The sequence below is a fragment of the Salmo trutta genome, chromosome 15, assembly GCF_901001165.1.
Source record: "Salmo trutta chromosome 15, fSalTru1.1, whole genome shotgun sequence".
In the NCBI taxonomy this organism is placed as follows: domain Eukaryota; kingdom Metazoa; phylum Chordata; class Actinopteri; order Salmoniformes; family Salmonidae; genus Salmo; species Salmo trutta.
Genome location: NC_042971.1, coordinates 1849975 through 1862116, shown reverse-complemented (window position 1 = coordinate 1862116; position 12142 = coordinate 1849975). Strand labels below are relative to the sequence as shown.

General features: G+C 41.3%; 1 protein-coding gene across 2 annotated transcripts in view; it reads right to left on the bottom strand.

The window, feature by feature from the left end:
* Positions 1-2540, bottom strand: part of LOC115149648 (tripartite motif-containing protein 16-like) — a 1197515-nt gene extending 1194975 nt beyond the window's left edge. The window contains exon 1 of one of the 2 annotated variants that reach the window (XR_003866908.1): positions 2151-2540. The gene's annotated coding sequence lies outside the window, so the exon portion shown is untranslated. The remainder of the gene's footprint in view (positions 1-2150) is intronic. The other variant, XM_029692595.1, reaches the window with a different exon arrangement.
* Between the last annotated feature and the right edge of the window lie 9602 nt (positions 2541-12142).

Below are 12142 nucleotides of genomic sequence, written 5' to 3'. Positions count from 1 at the left end.
GAGACTAAAGGACTATGCTGTGGCCCTCACCAACTGGCCATCTGGCCCATAGAGACTAAAGGACTATGCTGTGGCCCTCACCAACTCGCCACCTGGCCCATAGAGACGAAAGGACTATGCTGTGGCCCTCACCAACTGGCCACCTGGCCCATAGAGACTAAAGGACTATGCTGTGGCCCTCACCAACTGGCCATCTGGCCCATAGAGACTAAAGGACTATGCTGTGGCCCTCACCAACTCGCCACCTGGCCCATAGAGACTAAAGGACAAGGAAGTCTACGCTGCACACCACATCAAGCCATCTCTGAACTGTACACTAAATAACTGAACTATACTGCATTAGCTCTCTGTTCATCTCTCTTAGATATATTTATACTGATACTGTAAATGTGGACATCCACTGTTTATCAACTGTATATCCACTGTACTGTATATCAACTGTATATCCACTGTACTGTATAGCAACTGTATATCCACTGTACTGTTTATCAACTGTATAGCCACTGTACTGTTTATCAACTGTATAGCCACTGTACTGTATATCAACTGTATATCCACTCTACTGTATATCAACTGTATATCCACTGTACTGTATATCAACTGTATATCCACTCTACTGTATATCAACTGTATATCCACTGTACTGTATATCAACAGTATATCCACTGTACTGTTTATCAACTGTATATCCACTGTACTCTATATCAACTGTATATCCACTCTACTGTATATGTGTATATCCACTGTTCATTCTCTTATAGCTCTATGCTCACTCTACCTAGTTGTGTATAAAGTTGTATGGAAACATTGTGTAAACTCTTCTGTCTGTATTCTGTCTCTAAATGGTGTCTATCACTTGCAGCAACATATCACCATGTATAATGATGTGTACAGATAAAATATCTTAATTTGATCACCCCCCACTGCAGAAGAAATTTCCTGCAAATGTAAAACTTGTGAAAAGGCTCACAACCAGAACATGTCAAGTCATTGAGATATTTTTTGTTCTGCTGAGAGAGCAACTTCCTGATGACTAGCACTCTGTATATTCTGATGGATGAGGCCTGAGCTGGAATGTGAAGCTAACTGAAGCTGGCTAACTTTAGAAAACCAGTATATCTAGCTTGCATCATAGTATACCCCTCAGGCTACGTTCAGGTTTCAGCATCAGGTATCAACATGCCGAGTCGTAGGCTACAATCTGGGATGTATTCATTAGTTTCCTCCACAGCCAACAGTTTTGACATGTGACAGAAACAGTTTACTCCAAACACTGTACAACGTTACCTAAACGGTTTCTGTTGCCAAACATTTTGTTACGGTGGGCACTAATGAATACACACAAACTGTTTTTTAGGAAGTGTAAGTTGTTGTTAGGCTCTCTAACAATATTTATTTGTCTCTCTTTCACACAACATACCTTCCTGAGTGAAAAGAGTTAACTGTAGATTATAAAGAGAACATGTTTGTTTGTTGCTTGTTGTGTTTTAAGCCTGTTTTGAGAAGACAAATCTATAGACCTATGATACAGTACACTCTTAGAATAAAGGGTTCCAAACGGGTCCTCCGGCCGTCCCCATAGGAGAACGCTTTTGGGTTCCAGGTAGAACCCTTCTGGCTTCCATGTAGAACCCTCGGTGGAAAGGGTTCTTCACGGAACCCAAAAGTGTTCTACCTAGTACCAAAAAGGGTTCTACAAAGGGTTCTCCTATGGGGACAGCCAAAGAACCCTTTTAGATTGTAGATAGTGTAGGAGCGATCACCCTGGGGCACACAGATGGGCACAGAACGAATTCACCCCACGCATCTAATTTATATCGAAAACATTTTAAGGAGAGTAGGACTATTATAACACTGTCCACCAAAAATATCATCAACTATATGAATACACACAACAATATCATCAACTATATGAATACACATAACAATATCACCAACTATATTAATACACACAACAATATCACCAACTATATTAATACACACAACAATATCATCAACTATATGAATACACACAACAATATCATCAACTATATGAATACACATAACAATATCATCAACTATATGAATACACACAACAATATCATCAACTATATGAATACACACGACAATATCATCAACTATATTAATACACACGACAATCGTCGTCTTACCTTTTATCTCTCAATAGAAACAGAGTCTGAATGATCATTCGGTCGTCGAAAGTTACTTTCGTTTGCTCTGCTCATTTACATATCAGGTTCTGCCTGTTCTCTCTCCGAGTGCCTCTCTCTTTACAGCTCTTACAATGTGCCTTGGCAAACATTCTACACCTGTCTGGAAGTCTATTGGAGGGATGGTGGTGTTCTATTGTGTTGAGACCTGGTGACTGAGACGGCCATGGCATAATGTGAAACATCAGCAAGTGCAGCAGTCTTCATCACTGAAGTTCCTGCCAAACGTGCCCCAACAATCACCAATCGTTAACTCTTCCCAAGCAGGGTCACAGTCTCTCCTGGTAGCAGCTCCTCTCTCCCCAGGGGTAGCAGCTCCTCTCTCCCCAGGGGTAGCAGCTCCTCTCTCCCCAGGGGTAGCAGCTCCTCTCTCCCCAGGGGTCGCAGCTCCTCTCTCCCCAGGGGTAGCAGCTCCTCTCTCCCCAGGGGTAGCAGCTCCTCTCTCCCCAGGGGTAGCAGCTCCTCTCTCTCCCCAGGGGTGGCAGCTCCTCTCTCTCCCCAGGGGTTAGCAGCTCCTCTCTCCCCAGGGGTAGCAGCTCCTCTCTCCCCAGGGTAGCAGCTCCTCTCTCCCCAGGGGTAGCAGCTCCTCTCTCCCAGGGGTAGCAGCTCCTCTCTCCCCAGGGGTAGCAGCTCCTCTCTCCCCAGGGGAAACAGCTCCTCTCTCCCCAGGGGGTAGCAGCTCCTCTCTCCCCAGGGGTAGCAGCTCCTCTCTCCCCAGGGGTAGCAGCTCCTCTCTCCCCAGGGGTAGCAGCTCCTCTCTCCCCAGGGGTAGCAGCTCCTCTCTCCCCAGGGGTAGCAGCTCCTCTCTCCCCTAGGATGTGAAGACATTGGTGGCTTAGCCCATAGCCAGTAGGGGGGTCCGGGACGGAATTTCAACAGCTAAAACCATGAATACAACACCAGTGTATTGCCAAAAATCATTCAAGAACTTCAAACATAGACTCTGACCTGTCTAATGAGCCAAACTGATTAAAGAATCCCACAGTACCTAAACACTCTCTCTCTCTCTCTCTCTCTCTCTCTCTCTCTCTCTCTCTCTCTCTCTCTCTCTCTCTCTCTCTCTCTCTCTCTCTCTCTCTCTCTCTCTCTCTCTCTCTCTCTCTCTCTCTCTCTCTCTCTCTCTCTCTCTCTCTCTCTCTCTCTCTCTCTCTCTCTCTCTCTCTCTCTCTCTCTCTCTCTCTCTCTCTCTCTCTCTCTCTCTCTCTCTCTCTCTCTCTCTCACACATACATACATACAGACTCACAAACAGTGCAGTAATTAGAATCCCTATAGCAGCAGTAAGTAATACAGTCTACTGTACACTCCCCTCCTCTGCCTCTCTCCATCACTTTCTCTGTGTCGTCTGTTGCTGTCTCTGTGTCTTGTCTGGTGTCTCTCTCCATCACCAGAATAATTGGTGAGGGTTAGGCCTACTACAATACAACATTCAAAACATGAAAACACAACTACATAACTAGCCTGTCCAACCTCTCTTTCGTATCATCTGAGATCGCTAAAGACTGGAAAGCTGCCGCGGTCATCCCCCTCTTCAAAGGGGGTGACACTCTAGACCCAAACTGTTAAAGACCTATATCTATCCTTCCCTGCCTTTCTAAAGTCTTCGAAAGCAAAGTTAATAAACAGATCACCGACCATCTCGAATCCCACCGTACCTTCTCCGCTATGCAATCTGGTTTCAGAGCTGGTCATGGGTTCACCTCAGCCACGCTCAAGGTCCTGAACGATATCATAACCGCCATTGATAAAAGACAATACTGTGCAGCCGTCTTCATCGACCTGTCCAAGGCTTTCGACTCTGTCAATCACCGCATTCTTATCGGCAGACTCAACAGCCTCGGTTTCTCAAATGATTGCCTCGCCTGGTTCACCAACTACTTCTCAGATAGAGTTCAGTGTGTGAAATCGGAGGGCCTGTTGTCCGGACCTCTGGCGGTCTCTATGGGGGTGCCACAGGGTTCAATTCTCGGGCCAACTCTTTTCTCTATATACATCAATGATGTCGCTCTTGCTGCTGGTGAGTCTCTGATCCACCTCTACGCAGACGACACAATTCTGTATACATCTGGCCCTTCTTTGGACACTGTGTTAACAAACCTCCAAACGACCTTCAATGCCATACAACTCTGCAACAAAGTATCCTTCACTCACAACCACCAGCTGCCTCTAATTGGACGTCATTGAAAAAACACAACATAGAAAGAGAAACCTAGAATAAACATAGAAATAGAAAATATAGAACATACATCAAAGCCCCGAAACACACAAAACAAACACCCCCCTGCCACGTCCTGACCAAACTACAATAACAAATAACCCCTTTTACTGGTCAGGACGTGACATTTATTCCATGTGTAACTCTGTGTTGTTTGTGTCACACTGCTTTGCTTTATCTTGGCCAGGTCGCAGTTGTAAATGAGAACTTGTTCTCAACTGGCCTACCTGGTTAAATAAAGGACTTGTTCTCAACTGGCCTACCTGGTGAAATAAAGGACTTGTTCTCAACTGGCCTACCTGGTGAAATAAAGGACTTGTTCTCAACTGGCCACCTGGTGAAATAAAGGTACATAAAATAAGAAATAACACAGAACTCTCAACTAGTTCCATCAAACAGAAAAACAACAAGAAAGCTGAATAAACACATTCAGATTTCTAGTTATTGCACTTTTCTTTTGCGTTTTAGGGGTCATAGGTCAGATCAGTGGTCATGGTTGATATGCATGGACTAAAAAACAAACTTGAAACCATTTTTCTCAGATTCACTGTTTGTGTAGACTGCTCCTTGTCTTTTCTAGGGCAGTAGTTCAGGTGGCTGTTTGTGTAGACTGCTCCTTGTCTTTGTAGGGCAGTAGTTCAGGTGGCTGTTTGTGTAGACTGCTCCTTGTCTTTGTAGGGCAGTAGTTCAGGTGGCTGTTTGTGTAGACTGCCCCTTGTCTTTGTAGGGCAGTAGTTCAGGTGGCTGTGTGTGTAGACTGCTCCTTGTCTTTTCTAGGGCAGTAGTTCAGGTGGCTGTTTGTGTAGACTGCTCCTTGTCTTTGTAGGGCAGTAGTTCAGGTGGCTGTGTGTGTAGATGCTGTTTGTCTTTGTAGGGCAGTAGTTCAGGTGGCTGTGTGTGTAGATGCTCCTTGTCTTTTCTAGGGCAGTAGTTCAGGTGGCTGTTTGTGTAGATGCTGTTTGTCTTTGTAGGGCAGTAGTTCAGGTGGCTAATTGTGCAGATGCTGTTTGTCTTTGTGGGACAGTAGTTCAGGTGGCTGTTTGTGTAGATGCTGTTTGTCTTTGTAGGACAGTAGTTCAGGTGACTGTTTGTGTAGATGCTCCTTGTCTTTTCTAGGGCAGTAGTTCAGGTGGCTGTTTGTGTAGATGCTGTTTGTCTTTGTAGGACAGTAGTTCAGGTGGCTGTTTGTGTAGACTGCTCCTTGTCATTTCTAGGGCAGTAGTTCAGGTGGCTGTTTGTGTAGATGCTGTTTGTCTTTGTAGGACAGTAGTTCAGGTGGCTAATTGTGCAGATGCTGTTTGTCTTTGTGGGACAGTAGTTCAGGTGGCTGTTTGTGTAGATGCTGTTTGTCTTTGTAGGACAGTAGTTCAGGTGACTGTTTGTGTAGATGCTCCTTGTCTTTTCTAGGGCAGTAGTTCAGGTGGCTGTTTGTGTAGATGCTGTTTGTCTTTGTAGGGCAGTAGTTCAGGTGGCTGTGTGTGTAGATGCTCCTTGTCTTTTCTAGGGCAGTAGTTCAGGTGGCTGTTTGTGTAGATGCTCCTTGTCTTTTCTAGGGCAGTAGTTCAGGTGGCTGTGTGTGTAGACTGCTCCTTGTCTTTTCTAGGGCAGTAGTTCAGGTGGCTGTTTGCTCTTAGTCTGCCTCCTGTCTCTCCTATCATCGTAGACAGTTGTGGAAAAAGTACCCAATTGTCATACCTGAGTAAAAGTCTAAAAATATTTGGTTCTATATATACTTAAGTATGAAAAGTCAAATTAAAAGTATAAATGGTTTCAAATTCCTTCTATTAAGAAAATCAGGTGTCACCATTATCTTGTTTTTTAAAATGTATGGATAGGGGGCACATACCAAAACGAAGACGTAATTTACAAAAGATTCATTTGTGTTTCCTGACTCCGCCAGATCAGAGGCAGTAGAGATGACCATGTGTTGTCTTGATAAGTGAATTAGACCATTTTCCTGTCCTGTCTAAGCATTCAAAATGTAACGAGTACTTTTGGGTGTCAGGTAAAATGTATAGATTAAAAAGTATATTATTTTCTTTGGGAATGTAGTGATGTAAAATGATCAAAAATATAAATTCAAAAGTAAAGTACAGATACCCCAAAAAACTACTTATGTAGTACTTTATAGTATTTTTACTGAAGTACTTTACACCACTGGCCATGAGTACACCTTCCTGAAAACAATGACTCCATACTTTGCTGAAACCTGTTCTGCCAGTTCATGTCCTTAAAGACTAGAATGTTCCATTGTGGTTACCCAAAGAGATGACAAGATAGTTCACACATTCATCATCCAGGGTTATTATCTAACACATATATGTACAATTTATGGTTCAATAACATGAGAATATTTTTTTGCAGGGAGAATGTAATGCAAGTCAAGGTGTCCTTGGAGGAATGTCATCAAGATCTGATACCAGCATTGTTAAATGAATTGTTGTAATTGAGAAAAAAATACATAAAATGTTTTATTGTCACAAACACCATATTGGTGCAGTGAAATGTGTTGTTTTACAGGGTCAGCCATAGTAGTACGGTTCCCTTGGAGCAAATTAGTTGTAAGTGCCTTGCTTAACGGCACATAGACAGATTTTCACCTTGACAGCTCAGGTATTCAAACCAGTGACCTTTCAGTTACTGTCCCAACACTCTAACCACTAGGCAACATGACCAGTTTTATCATTGGAATGTGATACAAAATGAGGAAACGGTGTGCTTTAGGACCATGTGGACACCTCCTAGTGGTGGGGTTGTTAGGAGTGTTAATCAGACCATGTGGACACCTCCTAGTGGTGGGGTTGTTAGGAGTGTTTATCAGACCATGTGGACACCTACTAGTGGTGGGGTTGTTAGGAGTGTTTATCAGACCATGTGGACACCTCCTAGTGGTGGGGTTGTTAGGAGTGTTTATCAGACCATGTGGACACCTCCTAGTGGTGGGATGGTAGGAGTGTTTATCAGACCATGTGGACACCTCCTAGTGGTGGGGTAGTTAGGAGTGTTTATCAGACCATGTGGACACCTCCTAGTGGTGGGGTTGTTAGGAGTGTTAATCAGACCATGTTGGCACCTCCTAGTGGTGGGGTTGTTAGGAGTGTTTATCAGACCATGTGGACACCTAGTGGTGGGGTTGTTAGGAGTGTTTATCAGACCATGTGGACACCTCCTAGTGGTGGGGTTGTTAGGAGTGTTTATCAGACCATGTGGACACCTCCTAGTGGTGGGGTTGTTAGGAGTGTTTATCAGACCATGTGGACACCTCCTAGTGGTGGGGTTGTTAGGAGTGTTTATCAGACCATGTGGACACCTCCTAGTGGTGGGGTTGTTAGGAGTGTTTATCAGACCATGTGGACACCTCCTAGTGGTGGGGTTGTTAGGAGTGTTTATCAGATCATGTGGACACCTCCTAGTGGTGGGGTTGTTAGGAGTGTTTATCAGACCACGTGGACACCTCCTAGTGGTGGGGTTGTTAGGAGTGTTTATCAGACCATGTGGACACCTCCTAGTGGTGGGGTTGTTAGGAGTGTTTATCAGACCATGTGGACACCTCCTAGTGGTGGGGTTGTTAGGAGTGTTTATCAGACCATGTGGACACCTCCTAGTGGTGGGGTTGTTAGGAGTGTTTATCAGACCATGTTGGCACCTCCTAGTGGTGGGGTTGTTAGGAGTGTTTATCAGACCATGTGGACACCTCCTAGTGGTGGGGTTGTTAGGAGTGTTTATCAGACCATGTGGACACCTCCTAGTGGTGGGGTTGTTAGGAGTGTTTATCAGACCATGTGGACACCTCCTAGTGGTGGGGTTGTTAGGAGTGTTTATCAGACCATGTGGACACCTCCTAGTGTTCTGGTTGTTAGGAGTGTTTATCAGACCATGTGGACACCTCCTACTGGTGGGGTTGTTAGGAGTGTTTATCAGACCATGTGGACACTGCTGCATCAGTTCATACAGGTGATAATGTAGATAGACAAACCCCATGCTTCAGCCTATGTATTTATAGGCACTATGCTGCATCAGTTCATACAGGTGATAATGTAGATAGACAAACCCCATGCTTCAGCCTATGTATTTATTGTCACTATGCTGCATCAGTTGATACAGGTGATAATGTTTATTGCTAATAGCTGATAATATACCATCCATACAGGTTTTTTGTTCCAATGTGTTAAAATCATTTAACATTTTTACAAATATCTTATTGGGCTCATTTCTGGAGGTGGAAATTATATTTTAGATGGTGTCAGCATAATTTTATTTGGATATATTTTGGAGTAGAATGTACTTTTATTTGGTCACCAGAACTGAGCATCTCAGAACAGAGCTTCTCAAAAAGTATCCCCAGGAGGAAGGGGACTGGAATTGGTAAAATGTAGAGTTTAATACATTTACAGAGTGATCCTCTATCCCAGTTTAATACATTTACAGAGTGATCCTCTATCACAGTTTAATACATTTACAGAGTGATCCTCTATCACAGTTTAATACATTTACAGAGTGATCCTCTATCACAGTTTAATACATTTACAGAGTGATCCTCTATCACTATCACAGTTTAATACATTTACATAGTGATCCTCTATCACAGTTTAATACATTTACAGAGTGATGCTCTATCCCAGTTTAATACATTTACAGAGTGATCCTCTATCCCAGTTTAATACATTTACAGAGTGATCCTCTATCCCAGTTTAATACATTTACAGAGTGATCCTCTATCCCAGTTTAATACATTTACAGAGTGATCCTCTATCACAGTTTAATACATTTACAGAGTGATCCTCTATCACAGTTTAATACATTTACAGAGTGATCCTCTATCCCAGTTTAATACATTTACAGAGTGATCCTCTATCACTATCACAGTTTAATACATTTACAGAGTGATTCTCTATCCCAGTTTAATACATTTACAGAGTGATCCTCTATCACTATCACAGTTTAATACATTTACAGAGTGATCCTCTATCCCAGTTTAATACATTTACAGAGTGATCCTCTATCCCAGTTTAATACATTTACAGAGTGATCCTCTATCACAGTTTAATACATTTACAGAGTGATCCTCTATCACAGTTTAATACATTTACAGAGTGATCCTCTATCACAGTTTAATACATTTACAGAGTGACCCTCTATCCCAGTTTAATACATTTACAGAGTGATCCTCTATCCCAGTTTAATACATTTACAGAGTGATCCTCTATACCAGTTTAATACATTTACAGAGTGAACCTCTATCCCAGTTTAATACATTTACAGAGTGATCCTCTATCACAGTTTAATACATTTACAGAGTGAACCTCTATCACAGTTTAATACATTTACAGAGTGATCCTCTATCACAGTTTAATACATTTACAGAGTGATCCTCTATCCACTATAACAGTTTAATACATTTACAGAGTGAACCTCTATCACAGTTTAATACATTTACTCTATTGGAGGGATGTGACACCATTCTTCCAAAAGAAATTACATCATTTGGTGTTTTATTGATGGAAAGTTTTCAATTGTGTTGAGACTCTGACCTGTCCAATGAGCCACATTGATTAAAGAATCCTACAGTACCAAAACACCCTCTCACTCTCACACACACACACACACACACACACACACACACACACACACACACACACACACACACACACACACACACACACATGCGCAGTGCAGTAATTAGAATCCCAGTCTACTGTACACTCCCATCCTCTGCCTCTCTCCATCACTTTCTCTGTGTCGCCTGTTGCTGTCTCTGTTGGTGGGGGTTAGGCCTACTACAATACAACATTCACAACATGACAACACAACTACATAACACCATTTAATACAGTTGGTTACTACAATACAACATTCACAACATGACAACACAACTACATAACACCATTAAATACAGTTGGTTACTACAATACAACATTCACAACATGACAACACAACTACATAACACCATTAAATACAGTTGGTTACTACAATACAACATTCACAACATGACAACACAACTACATAACACCATTTAATACAGTTGGTTACTACAATACAACATTCACAACATGACAACACAACTACATAACACCATTAAATACAGTTGGTTACTACAATACAACATTCACAACATGACAACACAACTACATAACACCATTAATACAGTTGAGGATTACTACAATACAACATTCACAACATGACAACACAACTACACAACACCATTAATACAGTTGGTTACTACAATACAACATTCACAACATGACAACACAACTACACAACACCATTAAATACAGTTGGTTACTACAATACAACATTCACAACATGACAACACAACTACACAACACCATTAAATACAGTTGGTTACTACAATACAACATTCACAACATGACAACACAACTACATAACACCATTAAATACAGTTGGTTACTACAATACAACATTCACAACATGACAACACAACTACATAACACCATTTAATACAGTTGGTTACTACAATACAACATTCACAACATGACAACACAACTACACAACACCATTAAATACAGTTGGTTACTACAATACAACATTCACAACATGACAACACAACTACACAACACCATTAAATACAGTTGGTTACTACAATACAACATTCACAACATGACAACACAACTACATAACACCATTAAATACAGTTGGTTACTACAATACAACATTCACAACATGACAACACAACTACATAACACCATTAAATACAGTTGGTTACTACAATACAACATTCACAACATGACAACACAACTACATAACACCATTAAATACAGTTGGTTACTAAAATACAACATTCACAACATGACAACACAACTACATAACACCATTAAATACAGTTGGTTACTACAATACAGCATTCACAACATGACAACACAACTACATAACACCAATAAATACAGTTGGTTACTACAATACAACATTCACAACATGACAACACAACTACATAACACCATTAAATACAGTGGTTACTACAATACAACATTCACAACATGACAACACAACTACACAACACCATTAAATACAGTTGGTTACTACAATACAACATTCACAACATGACAACACAACTACATAACACCATTAAATACAGTTGGATACTACAATACAACATTCACAACATGACAACACAACTACATAACACCATTAAATACAGTTGGTTACTACAATACAACATTCACAACATGACAACACAACTACATAACACCATTAAATACAGTTGGTTACTACAATACAACATTCACAACATGACAACACAACTACATAACACCATTAAATACAGTTGGTTACTACAATACAACATTCACAACATGACAACACAACTACATAACACCATTAAATACAGTTGGTTACTACAATACAACATTCACAACATGACAACACAACTACATAACACCATTAAATACAGTTGGTTACTACAATACAACATTCACAACATGACAACACAACTACATAACACCATTAATACAGTTGAGGATTACTACAATACAACATTCACAACATGACAACACAACTACACAACACCATTAATACAGTTGGTTACTACAATACAACATTCACAACATGACAACACAACTACACAACACCATTAAATACAGTTGGTTACTACAATACAACATTCACAACATGACAACACAACTACACAACACCATTAAATACAGTTGGTTACTACAATACAACATTCACAACATGACAACACAACTACATAACACCATTAAA